The 19,923-nt window shown below is 40.2% G+C and overlaps 1 protein-coding gene across 2 annotated transcripts in view; it reads right to left on the bottom strand.

Annotated features, from left to right (window-relative positions):
- XIRP2 (xin actin binding repeat containing 2) overlaps positions 1-19,923 on the bottom strand; it is a 219,710-nt gene that overhangs the window by 64,897 nt on the left and 134,890 nt on the right. The window lies entirely within an intron of this gene.

Genomic DNA, 19,923 nt, shown 5'->3' with positions numbered 1-19,923 from the left:
TTGAAGTCATAGACCAAAAAACCAAAACATCCAAGGCACACAGCTGGCACACGACCAGACTGAAGTGGAGAACGGCAACAAGATCAGTGGTGGAAACCACTCTGTCAAACTCACAGTTCATGTATTTTAAATTTTTAGCTCCAATCTATATGGACTATAGTCGATTAAAATTGTACATAGGTAGAAAATACTATATTGCAATTTGCATAAAATCCACACATCAGCACTTTATACAACCACCAGCTAACTCAACCGCTGGCGATCAATGAAGCTAACCTCAGTCAATGGGTCCAGCCCATCCCTTCCCTCGGCTCTTACATCCCAAGACAGCAGCAAAAAAATTTTCTACCTTTAATGTAATCTTAGAATCAGTATCTTGGAGTAAGAAGCGAAGACTAAGATTTTCAGATAATCCAGGAAATCTTTGGCAAATGGGAGAGATAAGTTCTGACCTTACCTCCCGATAATGGGGGCATGTAAATACGATGTGAGCCAACGATTCCGGAGATCGACCATCACATGAACAGTGGGTGGGTTTCACACACCCCGAGCACCTGCTATCTAGGACATTTGAGGGGATCACATTAAAACGTGCCTTTAGAAAGGCCAACCTGTATTTAACAAAGGATAGCATAGAGAGATATTTGGGTGTGTGTGCATTCGGGGAGTAATACCGAGAGAAAACAGAAAACAAACTCCCGCACCAAGTGCCAGATTCTGTTGTCTTTCAATATCATCCAATCGCTGAAATATCAGTGATTTGGCTGCATCTGGGCCAAGCATAAGGGCTTCAATAGGGGGAATACCTATCTTCATAAGTTTGATGTGAATATTGCGGGCCCAAGGACTGTGGAAGTCGTCCCACCATAAGCACTGGCCTAAATAGTAGTTTGGAAGTCTGACCCACAGAGTCAGCCAGTAGCCAATAGCACACTTCCACAGAACAGTAGCGAGAGATGGTGTGTCCAGTTCCAAGCGGATTTAAGCTGTTGTGATATTCGATAGCACTTCTGAGTTCAACTTGCTTTACTCCCAGAGAAAGTGGATATAGGTGGTCCTTGTTTAATGATCACTCATACACTGAACATTTCAATTTATGATGAGTGGTAGTTACAACTGGTCTTTAAAATTCTGACCGGTGCATTGTACTGTGGTCACATACAGTAACTGTAATCTGAATGCAGTTGAATGCATGGCCACTGGCCTGGATTTCCAACCATCAGATTTGTCCCTTGGTCATGTGATCACAATTTGTATCCTTCCCAGCCAGCTTCAATGCGGTCAATGGGGAAACCAGCAGTCATCATCATGGGAGACCACCATGGGAGGCTCTTGCTGAATGAGCCATACAGTCCTCACTTAACAACGGTAAACAGGAACAGCTGGAATTGCCACTGCTAAGTCACATTATATCACGTTTTACAACTGCACTGCTTAGTGATGTAAATTCTGGTCCTAATTACCGTTGTTAACCAAAGCCTACCTGTACACGATTAGGCATTACTTAATTATAAATTTTATTTCTGCCTGTTCTTACAAATTATGGTGTTTGGTTTTAAAGTTTGTGTTTTTAAAATATATATATTCTGTTCCAAGAAGCTACAGAAACACACTAAATATTAAAAGTATCTGAAAAGGAAAATGCAAAATATCCAGTGCACAATGCTGTGAATTGTTTAAATTTGTTTTGCTTCACATATAAAGTATATTTTGCTATTGGTTCATTCCACTCCATTCCAATCCAGCTATGTGCGGGTCTTAATAAGTTATGCCAACCTTCTAAGGCAAACTCATGAAAAGAATGTCATCAAAATACTTAAAATATGAATGCCTAATGCATTATCCAGATTTAAGCAGAAGCTTACGGGGATATTATTATTACCGCATTGATTTAAAAGATTAAAGAAGCACTAACAATCAGTAGCCCTCAGTATCTTCTAATCCAGCGTTTCTTCAGGACCATTAACTGCTTTATACCATCAGGGACTCAGAGACCAGGAAGAGATTCTACTGTTATACAACTGTGAATTAATCTCTCTTTTCAAAACCAACACAGGCCGTCTCAGGAGCCTCTTTTATAATGTTGAAGATTAGTGCAACAATATGGACTTCACTTTTGTGTTTTGTGTCAGATTCAATTCATAATCTGACATTGTGAACCACGTATGATTTAAAAGCCTAGGTTTGATAACAAATTAGAGACTGGGAATTAGGCAAGAACATTTAAAGCCTCCCTCTGGATCTTGTCTACCTGGTCCACAATGCTATTTGCTTCTAACAACCACACTGTGACTAATCATAGTCTTCTAGACCTTTCCTGTTGCTTATTCATCTTACTTTGCTTCTTTCGACTTCAATGGACGGCTGTTATTTTTCAGAGTTTTAAGAGGAGGGGGTAAAAGACTGAGCCATCAGATTTTATTCATTTATTTATTATTTGTGTATCTTCAAATCAGACTGCTAGTAACTGCCTGGACTGCCTGGACTACTTCCTTGGCATGATTTCTTGGCATGATTGTTCCAAAACGGTTTGCCATTTCCTTCTGTCTGGGGCTGGGAAAGAGGGACTGGCCTAAGTCATCCAGCTGGCTTTGTGCCAAAGGCAGGACTAAAACTCACCATCTCCATGATTCTAATGTCCTAACCACTACTACAAACTGGCTCTAAGGTTCTACCACAGTAATAATTAGCCCCAAGTCCCTGCTTTTCTACATTTGCCTCTAGTTCTGTTTTGCCTCTCAGTGGTCCCCAACCTTTCCAGCTTGGCAGCCTGCTTGTGGGGGGGGGGAGGGGATGGCCCCGTGTGAATGGTGGGTGCTCGTGTGTGTGCCTGCCACTCTCACAAGTGGAGCTGTGAGTGAGCAGGAGTGCTTGCCACTTGTGCAAATGGAGCTGCATGTGCGCACTTGCCCACTTGCATGGCCCAGTTCCAACAGGCCATGGCCTGGTAGTGGGCCCCAGCCTGGGGGTTGGGGACCGCTGCTCTATGTAGTCATGTTTGAGTAAAATCTCACTGCTCTCTTTCCTCTTATTGCCTTTGGACTGCAAGAGAGGAGACTGTTGTCCTCAAGGGCACAGCAGGAATGGGGAGGGGGAAGCCCACAGGCAAAAGGCAACCCTTCAGTTTTGCTTCTGCGGCTGCAAAGCACTCCTGGAGGAAATGTCTCTTCAGGATATTTGTATGGAGGAGTTAGATGGTTAGACGGTTTGTAAGGGACAAAATGGATTCCTGGAACCGTGTAAGGATTAAGCTTTTTCACTTCAGAAAAATGTTTGGGCAAGTCCAGTTCTTAACATTTCCAACCACTTCCAAACAATATTTGGCTGTTACGGTTTTAACTTAATTTAAGAATTCAATACCACCAGTTTAATTAATATAAATATATTATTTATTATATTTGTTTATATATAAATATATGTATTTATTTCCCCCTTCTGAAGATTAAATATTTGATGGCAAATTTGGTGAGACCGTACGGTTTCAGTTCTAGGAAATCTACAGCTGCTCCAGTATGCAGTGGTTTGAGAAATTAGGGCATGCCTTACTCACTACACCCATGCATCTGCTCTGCTCTAGCCAGCTGCACTGACTACCAATAAGCTACCTTCCCAGTTACAATTCAAAGTGCTAGTTCTCAAGATCTAGATAGCTCCAGAGCCATCTTTCCTAAATTACACCTGTCTGTTTAGTAAGATTAAAACAGGTGTGTTTGTTCCAAGTACCTGCTCTCAAACACCACAAAAATCTGTGGGGTTTTTCAGTTATAGCACCCGTTCCTGTGGGTGCTATAGCTTGTATCAAACTGGTCCAGTTTAGAAAGTCCATTAGGCACTGGAATGTTATGAGGGTAAGGAATGGTGTTTAGATTTTGGCCTAGATTGAATAAATATTCTCCCCTTTTTCCTTTCCTATGGATTTGCTGGAGTGTTAGTGTTTGTTTTGTTAATTAAGAGCCAATGCGGTGTAGTGATTAATGCAGCAGGCTACAAACAGGGAGGTGGTGAGTTCTAGTCCTGCCTTTTAGGGTTTAAATCAGCTGGGTGATCTTGAGCCAGTCGCTCTCTCTCAGCCCTAGGAAGGAGGCAAGGGCAAATCATTTTGGAAATCTTGCCAAGAATACTGCAGGGACTTGTCCAAGACTTGAAGCTACACACACACACACACACACACACACACACACACACACACACAAATTGTTTTAATCTAAATTTTAAAGAATGAGAATAATATGCCACTCAGAGCTGGCTCCCTTTGAAGTGGCTCATAAGTCTTTTAAAATAACATAAATAAATGTAATAGAAGTAGAAACTATTTGCTGTAACTCTGCTATTTTAAAATGTCACAGCTGTAATTGCAAAAGGAGCCATTCTTCATCAGTCTAAAGTGGCCCTACTCTAAATGCAGCAGCTGCTTAGGGCAGAAAGATGGAATTGTTCTCTGCCATTTTTAGAGGGGAAAAAACCATGCAGCCCTCTTTAAGGAGAGTCCCTCTATGGAGTAACCATCTGTTTTTAAGTTGGAAGGTTCCAGGAAACGGTTGGCTGGTTGTGACAAGGGATGGTCAACTATTACTACCTTTCCCATCAGAAGGAATCATCTGAGTTAAGACCAGCAGTGGGTTTCACATACTCGTACCACCGGTTCGCCCCTTGTGTGCACGCTCGAGTACACCTTCTGCACATGTGCCCGGCTTTGAAAACATGGCTAAATAGGACAGCATTACGCCGGGGCGGGTGGCCCGGCCCACCTGCAGTTGCTGCTACCGGTTCGCCCAAACTGGTCCAAACTGGCTGAATACCACCTCTGGTTAAGACAGAAAAAGGTGCAAGGAAAAAAACAGCACGCCAAGAGATCATGAAGATGGGATGGTTTAGCTAGAAAACGTAAGTGTGAGATTATGTGGAAAGATGCAGAGATCGTACAGTTATATTTTTGACTTCACATAAGTAAGTTTGCCATTTCACAACTGATTTATGTTCAGTTACACTGAATTCAACATTTTGTCTGGAATTGTGTTATTGGGCATGCATGCTCAGCTTGGGATACACTCCACACAAAGGAATGCTATTTCTGAAGAAAAGCAAGTGATGAGAAAATGCTTTCCCCGCTGAGCAATTTTCTTCTCCAAACATTGATACAACAATCGAAATTGGGAGAATTGGAGTAGAAAAATAACCCCCACCATCTGCTTCTCCAACTGAAACAGCTCCTCCTAAACCGCATGGCACATAAATAGAGTTTGCATGTAAATATATACATTTCTTTTGTTTCATATACACCACTGTTCATGTATGGTGGGTGAATGTGTGTTTCACTCCTCCGATGCCAGCATGAAAGACCTGTACATTTGCTGCTAGCATTCTTGTATCGTAAAGCTGTGAAAAACAGATAAACACACACATATTGCAAATCTTCTACTGTGCTTGTTAGCTTCTGGAAAAAAAAACAAACCAAGGGAATATATATGCAGGATTTTGTGAAATATGTTTTGGGCAAGTATGAGTTCACGTAGGGACTTCGGAGCTCTGGATTTGGTAAATTATCTCACAAAATAGCCTCAAAAATAAATTGGGAAAACAAGTTCCAGAAAACAAAATAGAAACATGCTTTCCCACAACTCTTTTCCCCTCAAAAATCCAGTGATTAGATTTCAAGATAAGGAAACAGATCTGATCTGTGTTGCGGTGATCCAAATAGGTGAACTGGCTGATGTTGTGGTGCCTCATCTCTGTCCACCAAATTCTTCAGGATAGCATTAGCTCAAATTGAGAGGTGGGCCGAGGTTCACAGAAATATGACTTCATTACAGGCTGCATTTCTGCTGGGTTAGCTGGAGCCTTTAGGTACAGTTTGGACATAGCATAACATTTGACCAATGTACTCTCAAATGTCTTGTTGGAGAACTCAAAATGAATGTTGAGGCTCTCCTAGTGGAAAAGTCTGCAATTTACACTTTTATAACAGATCTCCCTATGTATATGGGCCTATGCATAAGATAAAGCATGCCCTTGTTTAGTTTTTAGTTTAGCATATGGAGGGGCGGTAGCCCAGGTATTTTGCTTTGCACTTTGGAATTGCTTTGAGGATTAAACTCATTCACCTTCTTATCACTTTGGAATTTTGCCTTTTCGGATTTTAGATGAGGTAGTCCATTGAACTTAATGGACTATCTCATGTAAAAATAAAGCATCCTTTTTATTTTTTGAGACCATGGAAAAGACCTTTATAATTGACTAGCTTATTTCATGTTCAACAAGCACAATGTGGTCTGTTCAGAATAGCCTTAGTGGATTGATTAGATGAATCTGAGAATTTATGAGAGGTAACCTTAGATAATGGAACCTACTGGCTTTAAAGAAGACATGGGTTCACCTACTTCCAATGAAACTCTCTAGATCTTGGCCACTTTAAGCCTGGTGGACTTCAACTCCCAGAATTCTAGCACTATTTTGGTGCTAGATAAGGACCAAAAAAATTCAAGAGGGGTTGGGCTTAGTCCCTTTGTGGCTACGTAGAGACTGTAAACTGATTCCTATTTTGACTCTGCCCCCAGGTTCTGTCATTCGTTCTCCTACAGAAACTCACGAATACCTAGGAATGAATATCTTTCCATTGTCTTCTTTAGCTAGTGCCTGAGAAGATGGAACTGCAGACATTAATGGAGAACAATGATTATCTCAATCCTGAGTCTGGTTCTGGGTTGAGGTTTAGGTTAGAACAAAAAAAAAAACAGGGCTGGCCCGAATCGCTTCTGCCCGGTCTACCCAATGTGAAGAGGAAACATCGGGCTACCATGGCTTCAGCCCAATGCAAAAGTCTACCCAATGCAAAGAGGAAACATGCCAGCAGTTTGGGGAGTGGTGTCAAGCTGACCATGCCCACCCAGTTGGCCACACCCATCCATCAGCCACGCCTTCCAGCCCCCGCGAGGTCAACCACAGCCCTGATGCGGCCCTCGATGAAATTGAGTTTGACACCCCTGCTCTAACAACTGGACAGGAACAGGCTAGTTATAGCAGCCCGTATTTTGATAATCTTATCGTTACAGCCTTACAACTTGGAAACAGAATACCTGAGTGATTTGGTGCATTGTTAAAAATTTTCCTATTACATACTAGATTTATGCTGTTTATACCATGACTGAATGACAAAACAATACATTTCAGACATTTGCAGGCTGGTTTTTGAAATGCTTATACTGCTGAAATTCACACGATACTTTCAACTACCTCATTAAGTGCCTATTGAAGATCATTCAGTTCTTCCGTACAACAATAAGAAACTATGTACGGATGGTTTTGTTCCTTTCCTTCTTCTGCCCCATCCCCTTTGTTTAACTGAATATGCTTTATGCACTGTCTGAATCTATTAGTCAGCCTTCATGATCTTTATTTTTAATAGTTTCGAGATGAGACCGTAAGGTAAGCTATGCTAGTAAGATATACTTTATACATAACTACATAAATTATATAAGCAGCCTTTGTTTAAAGTATATAAGGATGTATTACATTAAAAAGACCTAAATGTGCAGATATATAATTTTAGCATTAAAAGCAAAACAAAATATAATCATATAATATAAAACAATGTAAATATTTTTCATATTTTTGAATCCAAGGTTCATTATATGCATGATGCACGCATACATACATACATACATACATACATACATACTGTATATACATACCCCCAATAGGTAGCCTTCTACCCTCCATTTTAAGATTTCTCAGGAAACCAAGCTCATCTATTCTTTGTGATTTGTTCCACTTCCAAGAGTTTTGTTAGAAAACTTTTTTTAACATTCAATTTTAACTTCTTTTTAACATTCAATTTATGTCTTCTTTCAACTGGCATCCCTTATTCCATGTCCTGCACCCTAGAATACTTCTTGACTTTCTATATGATACCCTTTCACTCATTTGAAAAATGGTATCATAACCCCTTCAGTCACCTTTCTTCAGGGATAAATATGCCCTTTCAGTCTGTCTTCAAAGGACTATGATTCTAGTTCCTTGCCCTTCTCTGAACCTACAGCAGTTTCTTTAAACCCTTCTTATAGACAAATATCCACCACATAACATAGTACCTGGCTTGGAATCTGATCAATGAACAATAAACAGAACAATTACTTCTCATGATTTACAAGTACAATTTCGTTGAAGTAATTTAAAGTTGCATTTCTCTAAAGTTGCTAAAGTAAGCAGCGTGGTGCTTATTCAGAATACACTCAACTACTGTTCCCAGATCTTTCTATTAGTACCACCACAAATTGAATCAAATTTGATTTTAACGCCTCTATAAATAATACACAAAAAGAAAATTTCCCTAGTAATAATGGGACTGTTGTATTTGAGTATATATATTTATCTGGAGAGTTACAGTGATATTCTATTTCCTTTCCTTTCCTTTCCTTTCCTTTCCTTTCCTTTCCTTTCCTTTCCTTTCCTTTCCTTTCCTTTCCTTTCCTTTCCTTTCCTTTCCTTTCCTTTCCTTTCCTTTCCTTTCCTTTCCTTTCCTTTCCTTTCCTTTCCTTTCCTTTCCTTTCCTTTCCTTTCCTTTCCTTTCCTTTCCTTTCCTTTCCTTTCCTTTCCTTTCCTTTCCTTTCCTTTCCTTTCCTTTCCTTTCCTTTCCTTTCCTTTCCTTTCCTTTCCTTTCCTTTCCTTTCCTTTCCTTTCCTTTCCTTTCCTTTCCTTTCCTTTCCTTCTGCCCCAGCTACGGATCCCAAAGAAGCACACACAAACTCTGAACAAAACTCAGTTTACTTCAAAACACAGTCTTTTGCAAATGCAGGCTGTAAATAAAACGTTCTTAACAACCTGCAAGAAATTCCACAGATAAGAGAGAGTCTTACTAGAGTTGGCAGAAAGCCCAGAAACCAGGTTTGCAGAGAAAATTCAAACTCAATGATCAGTAAATGAACGGAAGAACACATGTTGTTTCCTGCAGCTTTTTACAAGCTGTGTGCAAACTTAAGTAGGCTAAGGGAGTGGCCAATTAGCCCCAAGCCTTACTCTCGAGGAGACCTCCTCCTGAGTAACCACTCCTGCCTTTTGGCAGCTCTGAGTGCTCCTGCATTGAGAAGAGGCTCCTCCACTTCATCCTCTTCACTTAAAGGAGCCTCAGGAGGTTCTGAAGGCCCTGGCTGAATCCCTGCCTCTGGCACCACATCTTCTTCAGCATCCTCGCTGTCCGACTCGAGCGCCGGCTGCACAGGCTGCTGGAGCAACACCACCCCAGCCTCCTCGTCGTCGGGATCAGCAACAATCCGTGCAGGCCACTGGCGGGCCACAACACCTTTCCTTTCCTTTCCTTTCCTTTCCTTTCCTTTCCTTTCCTTTCCTTTCCTTTCCTTTCCTTTCCTTTCCTTTCCTTTCCTTTCCTTTCCTTCCCTTCCCTTCCCTTCCCTTCCCTCCCTCCCTCCCTCCCTCCCTTCCTTCCTTCCTTCCTTCCTTCCTTCCTTCCTTCACTATCCCCATTAGGAGCTGATATATTTCTTTTTTTTAAATTCAGAAACTAGCAGGGAATGAAAATTTCTTGAAACATCCAAGTCATTTTGAGATTCCAGTGCATATATCTGAGGGGCAACAAAGCATAGCCTAGCAAAAGAGTCTTATTTTTCGAAGGATCCAAAGACATGAAAGCTATGTCTGAAGATCTATGTTTTGGCACAGCAAGTGTGAACAGCCAGTTATATTATCAAGCAACCATTTCATGCATGCCTAGCACAAGCCAGTGCAATCACAATGATTTGTAGTGGGCCATTTTTATCTGACACTCTTTAAACTCTTTGCTGGATGTGACTTATATAATGGGCTCCTAGAAAATAGTCACTGTCCTTTCTGATATCCTGTTCAAGCAAAAGTAAATTAATGTCACTGTGAGATCCAGTTAAGTTTTGATGGCTTAAATGGCATAAATGGAAGCTTTTATCAGAGAAGACAATGAAAGCATTTGTCCTGATCCCATACATGGAAAGGGCCCAGCCAAAATATGGGTCAATGTTTGAAATGAACAGCAAAGCGGACACTTTCCATTCAAAGCAGTAGAAGTATTAACCAAAACACAATATCAAGAATTATTTCAACATTTTGCGTTTCTCCATGTTTTTATTTATTTGGTTACCGGGTTTAATGCACACAAAACAGCACAGAAAAAGTAAGAAGCAAAAAGAAGGAAATGCCAGGGGAAAGCTCAAATAAGCATAAGCTCTGAACACCTTAAAACTTTCTTGAGCAGAAAACATTTAATTTGCTTTGATTTATAATTAACTAATTATAGTTGACTAGACTTTTTTTTAGTATGGTTTGTCCATACAAGTCTCTCTGTGTGAATTAGAGAGGAGCGTTCTCCAAAAAGATGGGAACAAGCAAGTATTCTCTTGCAATCAGAGAATGTAACACACAATTAGAAACATTATTGTGTAGGACTGACCAAAAATGAAATGCCAATCGCTACTAATACAATACGTTAGATACTAATTGTATATGATAGATAGGCCATCTCTTGCCTGATGGTTGATGATACAATGATTTATTCATGTATTCGAGAACAATTCAATGCAAGAACAAATTAAAGACAGAAAGCTCTTGAGAATGTGGCAAAATGTGAAGCCTTTCAGAGAACCAAAAATGGTAATATATTTGGTCTCCACATCTGTTATGTCCTTATAAGGACATCCGTCCGGATTGGCTGGCATCCTCCGGCGGGAATTTTGAATAGCTGTCTTAGGGGCGGTGCGTCTGCCGGAGCGAATATAAGGAGAGCTCCGGCAGCGCAGCGCCAGTCTGTTACTGTTGCAATAAAGGTACTAAATGTATCGAGCTGGTCATGTCTTCTTTCCCTGCGCCTGATCCAACAACATCTATACAAATCTTGTCCTTTAGGATACAGTGGCACCAATAGAGATGTGCATATGGATGTGGGTTGATATTTCAACCTATTTTCCAAAGCACCAGAAGGCAGGACAAGAAAGAGTGGATGGAAAATAATCAAGGAGAGAAGCAACCTAGAACTAAGGAGAAATTTTCTAACGCTGGGAACAATTAATCAGTGGAATGACTTGCCTCCAGAAGCTGTGGGTGCTCAGTCACTGGAAGCTTGCAAGAAGAGACTGGACAGCCACTTGTCTGAAATGATACAAGGTCTCCTGCTTAAGCCAAAATTGAAGTCTAGAAGACTTCAAAGGTCCCTTCCCACTCTATTAGCTGCAGGGGAAGGATGGCAGTTTCTAGCAGGACTGAAATAAAATAGAATGAATGAGCCGAAAGAGACCTTAGAAGTCTTTAGTCCAGCTCCCTGGTCAAGCAGGAGATTCTGTTATCTATTCTACTCTAGAGCCTTGTGCTCATGTCGCGTCCCCCCAAGCCATTAGAACTCTCAGTTTCCATCCCAGTTGAAGTCCTTGGAAGCAGCACCATGCAACTGGTAAATGCCCAGTAATATTTTGTATCAAGTAAGCTTTGCTTTAATGCCTTTCTTATGGTCATTCGTATCTCCTCAGGTCAATATTCAGAATCTCTTCTATTATACATGCAGAATCTATTACCCATTAAACTACCGTAACTCAGACTTTTCCAATCTGTCACTTTACATACACACATTGGAATGGCACAGGGATGAAATGTAAAATTTGTTACTACCGGTTCTGTGGGCATGGCTTGGTGGTGGGGGTAATGTGACCGGGTGGGCGTGGCCAACTTTTTTTAAAAAAACTTTTCAAAGCATTTTTTCTAATGCTTTGAAAAGCCTCTGCCGATCAGGCAACTCAGCTGGAATTGTCAGAGACTTTTCAAAGCATTTTTTTTACCACCTCTTTGGCCAAGAGGTTGCAGAAAAAAATGCTTTGAAAAGCCTCTGCCGATCAGGCAACTCAGCTGGGATCGTCAGAGACTTTTCAAAGCATTTTTTTTACCACCTCTTTGGCCAAGAGGTTGCAGAAAAAAATGCTTTGAAAAGCCTCTGACAATTCCAGCCGAGCCACGCGATCATCAGAGGCTTTTTTTTTTAACTTTTAAAAGCATTTTTTCATCGGAAGAGGTTGTAGAAAAAATACTTTTAAAAGTTAAAAAAAAAAGCCTCTGATGATCGTGCGGCTCAGCTGGGCATGATGGGGTGGGGGGTCAGGGATTTTTGCTACCGGTTCTCCGAACCACCCGCCGCCATCGCTACCGGATTGGGCGATCCAGTCCAAACCGGGAGCATTTCACTCCTGGAATGGCACCTTCTAAAACCTGCAAGCATTGCAATTCAACACATTGGAATTGCTCTTTGGAAGGGAAATCTACCATCTAGTGCAACACTATAGAGTTTAGGCCTCCAGTATCCATCCTACTAGCTGAATGATATTAAGAAGTTCATCTGACATTTAAAAAATTATCCACGTTCTTTCAAAACTCCAAATGCAAATCTGTTAAACATAAGCAGTGGTAAATCGCATTCTGGCCCCATTAAAGAGGACCATTGAGCAAAACTGAAGTCTGCATTCGCATCACTAATGATCAGCTCTGTGCCCTGTGATCTCATCCTGTCATATTTGTTGAACCAATTTATTTCTATCTTAGCTACAGTTCAATAGCTTTATAGCTGAAACACTTGAGCTCTGAAGAGCTTGGGGATGACTTGGTTTCCCATTGGTGGAAATATTACTCTTCTCCTCCTGGGAAGAAATTCTGCTTTTGAGACTGAAGCTAGCACATCACCATAGGTTTTAATTGATTGGGGGGAGATCACTTTGGCAGCCCTTGCTAATAGGATATTGAAAATATTTTTTTTTAAGCACCAACATATGACTGCACATATAAGGTATACATCCATGTAAGCAGGGATGAAATCCAGCAGGTTCTGACAGGTTCTGGAGAACCGGTAGCGGAAATTTTGAGTAGTTCGGAGAACCGGCAAATACCTCCTCTGGCTGGCCCCAGAGTGGGGTGGGAATGGAGATTTTGCAATATACTTCCCCCCAGGAGTGGGGAGGGAATGGGGATTTTGCAGTATCCTTCCCCTGGAGTGGGGTGGGAATGGAGATTTTGCAGTATTCTTCCCCTGCCACACCCACCAAGCCACGCCCACCAAGGCACACCACGCCCACTAAGCCACACCCACCAAGCCATGCCCACCAAGCCACGCCCACAGAACCGGTAGTAAAAAAAATTGGAATTCAGCACTGCATGTAAGGTATACATGGGAGGTAGGATGGCCCATGTTGATACTTTTTCTTCCTTTTCACCTTCTAATATTTTGTCAGTCACATTGGCTCCTGTGGGATCTCAGCAATTTTAAAGCTTCATGGATCCGTTTGGGGGCTGCTACCATTGTTGCTATGGAAGTGCATGCAATTTTCAAGAATTGGATTTGTAAGCAACAAACTGATTTTGTTGTTTACATTTTATGAAAATTGGAATGTGGGTGACTGTCAGAGATTTTAACAAGCACAAGTTATAAGTTATCACTTGTTTGAGTAGGTGGAAGCACCTGGCCAATTTGCCTGAGCCTAGAAGCTAAACAAGAGCAGGCTATTTAGTATGTGGATGGCATTCTGTGCTGGGGAATTTGAGAGGTGCAGACAAGCCTGGAAAGTAAAAATAAATTCAAAAAAAAAAAAAAAACCCTGCAGAAAATGATCTCCATATGGATACAGTATGTTCACGCAATCACCTGGCACTGAGCTCAGTGTGAAATAGTTTGTGGATTCCCAAATACAATTTTAGTCCTTCTTTAAGAATAACATTGTAGAAGTTGTGTTCTGTTTATTTAAACTTTTCCTGAATTTTACGGGGAAGATGGAGCAAATTTTAAATTGGTGGCTAACTATGAGTAAAGGAAACTGTTAATTTTAATTTTGTTTTCTTTTCGATTCTAAAATCCTTCTGGATAAGGAATACAACACATAATAGAAATACAATACATTTGATCAAAAATGTGCTTCTAAATTTGCTATTTCTGCATGCAAATATTAAATTATTATTGGGAGGAGAGTTTGGATACAATTTAGAGCTATAATCAGTCATCTTTGTGTTGGAGCAGATACAGGGTACTCTACAAAAATACTAGCACAAAATATTAGGGGAAATTTAATATAAGAATGGCATCGTATAACTAGAGATTTTACAAAACACCAGCAGAGCTAACTCAATTCTAATTAGAACTGAATAAATTTCACCCATGGAAGGATGTAAAGTACATTTGCCATATTTATCAGGCTGTTCTGCATAGGGTTATATATGTCCCCAAAGGATGGAGTTGGTGGCTTGGGAATGGTTTTAGATTCCTCTTTGTCATTAGAGGCACAAGCTATGGCCAAAGTGTTGCAAGCACTTTTGTCAACCAGGCTGGTGTGCTTGTTACAGCCCTCCTTGGATTGAAGTTTAATGAAAAGAAGGACTAGGGATGACATGATAGTCATGTTCCAATATCCAAGGGGCTGCCACAAAGAAGTGGGAGGCAACCTTTTCTCCAAACCAGCTGAAGGCAGGACAAGAAGCAATGGATGGAAACAAATGAAGGAGGGAACCAACGTAGAACTAAGAAGACATTTCTGGACAGTTAGAACAATTAATCAGTGGAACAACTTGCCTCCAGAAGTTGTGAATGCTCCAACACTGGAAGTTTTTAAGAAGAGATGGATAGACAACCATTTGTCTGCAATGATACAGTCTCTTGAAGATCATGTGACGGCTGTGGCCAGGGGGGCTTTTTATCAGGTTCGCCTGATTCACCAGTTGCGTCCCTTTCTGGATCGGGACTCCTTACGCACGGTCACTCATGCCTTCGTCATCTCTCATCTGGACTACTGTAATGCTCTCTACATGGGGCTCCCCTTGAAGAGCACCCGGAGGCTCCAACTGGTCCAGAATGCGGCCGCGTGGGTGATTATGGGAGCGACACGGCGCTCCCATGTAACCCCACTCCTGTGTGAGCTGCACTGGCTCCCGGTGGTCTTCCAGGAGTGATTCAAAGTGTTGGTTACCATCCTTAAAGGGCTCCATGGCTTAGGACCTGGATACTTACGAGATCACCTTCTGCTACCGATAGCCTCCCACCGGCCAGTGCGCTCCCACAGAGAGGGACTCCTTAGGGTACCGTCGGTCAAACAATGTCAACTGGTGACACCCAGGGGAGAGCCTTCTCTGTGGGGACACTTGCCCTCTGGAACGAAATGCCCCCGGAGATACGGATGATCCCTGACCTGCACACCTTTCGCCGTGACCTCAAGACGTTATTGTTCCAACAAGCTGGGTTGGCCTAAATATTAATTTTAATGGGTTGTTTTTGTTTTAATGGTTGGGGCCAAAGTATTTAACATGTTTTAAATGGTTTTAAAATTTTATATATGTATTTGTTTTTATCTTTGGCTGTGCACCGCCGAGTCCTTCGGGAGAAGGGCGGTATAAAAATTTAATAAATAAATAATTAAATAAATAAATTTTCTTGCCTGACCAGGGGGATGGACTAGAAGACCTCCAAGGTCCCTTCCAACTCTGTTATTCTGTATTCTGTATGACACTATCCAAGAGCTACTTCCTAATCTTTGTGTGTGGGGGGGTATGTGTGTGTCTCTGCTCATTGAAGCACCTGGCAACACCTTATTGCTTTTTCAGCAATAACCTTTTTCCCCTGTCATTTATACATATTGTTATTCAGATTATTGTCCTTCCTAAAATGTTATTTTCTGTTCATTCTGTTGATACAGGACAGTGAAACAAATGAAAATAAAGCTGATTACAAGTTTCTAGCTTGATTTGAAAAGAAGGAGATATAGCATATTTTTCTTAAGCTCATGAGAGCTTGTTAATCAAATATTAACAAACTGAAAAATATGTCCGTATGTATTACTGTAGTTAATGTAAAGGAATCTCTTCATGTTATATGTAGTGTTTTACAACAAGCACAAGTGGCTTTCAGGTGGCAGGACACAATTAATGCAGACATCAAAAATTGTTCAGTTGGACCCAGTTGCTGTGTTTGATCATGTGAAATGGTGTTCGTTGATCCAAAAAAGGGACCCAGCTGCACCTGCGAGAAAATGCTAGATAAGACAATGACAGTTGGCTCTCTTCAGAGTTTTTAACAAAACAGGGAAAGGGCTTGTGATCTGAACCTAAGTCCATTTGAAAAACATTATTACTTAACATTTCTCCTAAAACTGTTTCTGGCAAGACACCAACACTTCAGAAACAATACCATGGACCTTAAAATGGCATTGTATTACTCAAAGGGGGTTTCTCGATGGGGTTGGGTTGTCATCCAATTGGAATGCATTGCTATTTCTCCTGGAAATGGCCATTTACTCGCTTGTTCTGACTGAAAGTTTTTGAATAAGTTAAACAGATTACACAATTCTTAATTACGACTGTGAGTATAGGTTTATTGTCTAGATTTGCCAGGATATTTAAGATGGTGTGACACAAGAATTAGCAAAGGGTAAGAAACGAATTCAATTATTATTCTTAAGAGTCAGATTTATTACAGAAAAACAGAGTATATCTTTCTTTGGATCAATGGTGTGGGAAATGGAATTGGCTGAAAAATGAACTCTGCAGTAAAGATTCCTGAAGACTCCTTCAGCTAAAGATTGTTTTATTCACCTTTGGTCTCCATTTCTGATTATGGCAACAACATGATTCCTCTTTTTATACCTGTTTTTTAGTTGAGCTACACTAAGCATGGATCGTTAAAATATATCTTCCAAAAGATTCCAAACGTATTTATATTTAGTTTAAAAGTATACTAAATGTGTTTGTATGTGCATTAAGTTACACTTCTTATTTTTTCTTTTGTGTAGTTTCTATTGTGCAATAATTTTGCTTACATTTTTATCTTCAATTTCTCGTGGATCAATGAATACTTGAATAAACCTTTAAAACACAGAGAATATGGAAAATATTAAATAAGTGATAATTTAAAGGTAGCCTCTTTTAGACCTCTTTTCATATCCAGAAACAGAGTCAAAAGAAATATGTACTCTTCATTGCGTTCTTCCTTTTGTTTTCCGTCATAAGGTTCACTATTTTTAAACAGGGCTGGGAGAATTCAAATAAGCCAAATTTCTCATATTGATCTAATGAAAAACTGAGATGTGTGTCATTTTTTAAATTTTATAAACACGGTATAGAAAGTGCTTTTTATGCAGTCTGTATGGCATGCTGTAGCTTTTCTTCTAGAAAGAATTCCAATATCATAAACTCTATTTACAATAGCTACAGATCTAAACCAAGCAAAAAACCCCAACAACTTGGGAGCAGTGCAATGCTGAAATTTAAAAAAAAAAAAAATTGTGAGTGCTTTCTATTCTTCTGTACTCAGCCCTTGCACACCGGTTGTTATCCAGTAATAATACACTGTTATTGTCACTAGGCCAAAATCAGGCTGCTTATCTTGAAATGGAATGAATTTTGGGTTGTTCTTTTTTGGGGTTGTTGTTTTTTCTTTGTAAATAAAACTACTGCTGGGTGCTGGAATCACAAGAAGACTGCTGGGTGAGGACAAAATGCTTAAATCTTTAAAATCTTACTCACTATTTATTTATTAATCAAACTGATCTCCCGCTGTAATTGTAAATGGATTCTCAGTGGCTCATAAACAAGACAATAACATAATCATGAAAAATAAAAAATATATATAGTGTCTACAGAGCTCAAAACAATAGCTGTGTTAGTTGTTTCTGGAAGGCAAATACTGTAACTCTGGAGCCAATGAAACCTCCTATGACAGGCCACTCTGGAAGTTTAGCCCCATTGGGGAAGAACAATGTCTTCAAATTCACACACACACACGCACTCTTCCTGAAAAACAGCTGCACTGATCAAGCCAAAAAGAGTTTCATAGCTTCAAACCAGCTTTTTAAATTTCATTTGGAACTTTTTCCCACCATGAACATTTTTAGATTTGTTTTTCTTTGTTTGGTTAAAAAAAAATAAAAGAGCCTGAAGCTTTCTGTAGGATTTGAGTTGGATAATGGCAGAATGGCAAAAGACAGAAGAATTAAATAAACTCTTTGCCACCCCTTTACAAATTGTGATTGTATGAGATAGAAAATTTAAAAAACCTCCTAAAATGTTAATCTACAACCTGAATTATATGTAGCTTGTCCTAAATCCTGTCAGCAGAATTGCCTTTTCTGAATAATCATATTTCTTCAGAATCGCATCAGTTTTACGGGAATAAAAAATGGCCATCATTATTTGGACGATGTTATAAATGGATCTCCATGAGACTGTCTGTACAAATAGATACTGCAAAATGCATTAAGAACTTGCTTCTTCTGTATTTCCCTGATTTGCACTTCTCTATTGTCACATCTGCCGTGTGGATCCAGAGGTCCATGCATCTAAAACCATGCTGTCTTTCAGGAAAAACACACAAGCCCTGGCTCTTACCACAAGCTGTGGGCATGAAATATACTAGCCAGGCAGTGGTGGATTGCCCCCAGTTCGCACCGGTTCTATAGAACCGTTAGTAAAACCGGCGGGAGGCTCCGCCCACTGACCCCGACGTCATCAGAACCCTTCTGCGCATGCACAGAAGAGTGTGCGTGCAGCCCCGTTGCAAACTGGTAGTAAAGGTAAGTAGAACCCACCCCTGTAGCCATGTATTATTGTTACAATGGGAACGGCTATATTTGATATTTAAATGTTGATATTATAAACATTTGACATTGTTTTCTTTCTCTCTTCATAATATCTATATTATTGCTGATATCTTTTGGTTATTTAATCCTCTGTATGCTACCCAGAGTTACAGATGAATGGACAACCATAGAAATTGAATGAATGATGATAATGATAATGATGATGATAATACCACTGTTGAACAAGAGAGTGAAGATCTTAAAAGTCCAAACCCGGTAGAGGAAATACCATCAAGGCAATTAATAACTGGGTAATTTCAGTCATGAGATACACATCTGTAATAGTGGACTGGACTCAAGCAAAACTAAGGGGTCTAGATAGGAAGACCAGAAAAATAATGGCAATAAATCATGCCTTTCATCCTTGCAGTGATATTGACAGATTTTATTTACCAAGGAAAATAGGTGGGTGTGGAATATTGCAAGTACATCAGACAGTTGGGAAAAAAAGGCATTGGAAGAATATCTGAAGAATAATAAAGAAGATTCATGAAAGCTAATATATCAGGAAGGCTTACTGACTATTGGAGAGACCAAACTGGCCTACAGGAAAATGCATACAAAGCCAGAAATGAGAAGACAGCAACTGAAAGCAAGTGCTGCCTCTGCAAAGAAGCTGAAGAAACAGTGGATCACCTCGTTAGCTGCTATAAGAAGATCGCATAGAGTGACTACAAACAACGGCATGACAAAGTAGCAACAATGGTGCATTTGAAGATCTGCAAGAAATACCATTTGCCTGCAGGCAAGAACTGGTGGGACCATAACATAGAACAAGTCATAGAAAATGAGGAAATTAAAGTGCTCTGGGACTTTAGAATTCAAACCAATAAGCATCTGCCACATAACACCCAAGACTTAACAATTATCGATAAGAAAGACAAAAAAATAAAAAAATAAAAATCTGGATAACGGCCATGACTTGGAGACATCTGAAAAGAAGAGAAAGAACTGGAGAAGATAACAAAATACAAATAGAAATAGAATGACTGTGACAAAAGAAAGCAAAGGTGGTATTATTAGTAATAGCTTGGGTGCAATCCCAAAACAACTGAAACACCAATTAAACACCATTGGCATTGATAAATTCACCATGAGTCAATTGTAAAGGGCAGCTTTACTTGGAGCAACTTACATTCTGGGATGATACCTTTAATACTATGAAACATCAACATATGCCTATATCAGGTCCTTGGGAAGGACTCGATTGATAGATAAAATGACAAATCCAGTCTGAACATCTGGCTGACTGTGCAATGAACCACTGATCAAGTTCTGGAAGGCATTGAAAACCCGA

This window comes from Pantherophis guttatus, chromosome 1 (assembly GCF_059756535.1).
Source record: "Pantherophis guttatus breed Tessera chromosome 1, ASM5975653v1, whole genome shotgun sequence".
NCBI classification, from domain to species: domain Eukaryota; kingdom Metazoa; phylum Chordata; class Lepidosauria; order Squamata; family Colubridae; genus Pantherophis; species Pantherophis guttatus.
The sequence above is the reverse complement of the archived record's forward strand: the minus strand, read 5'-3'. Positions and strand labels throughout refer to the sequence as shown.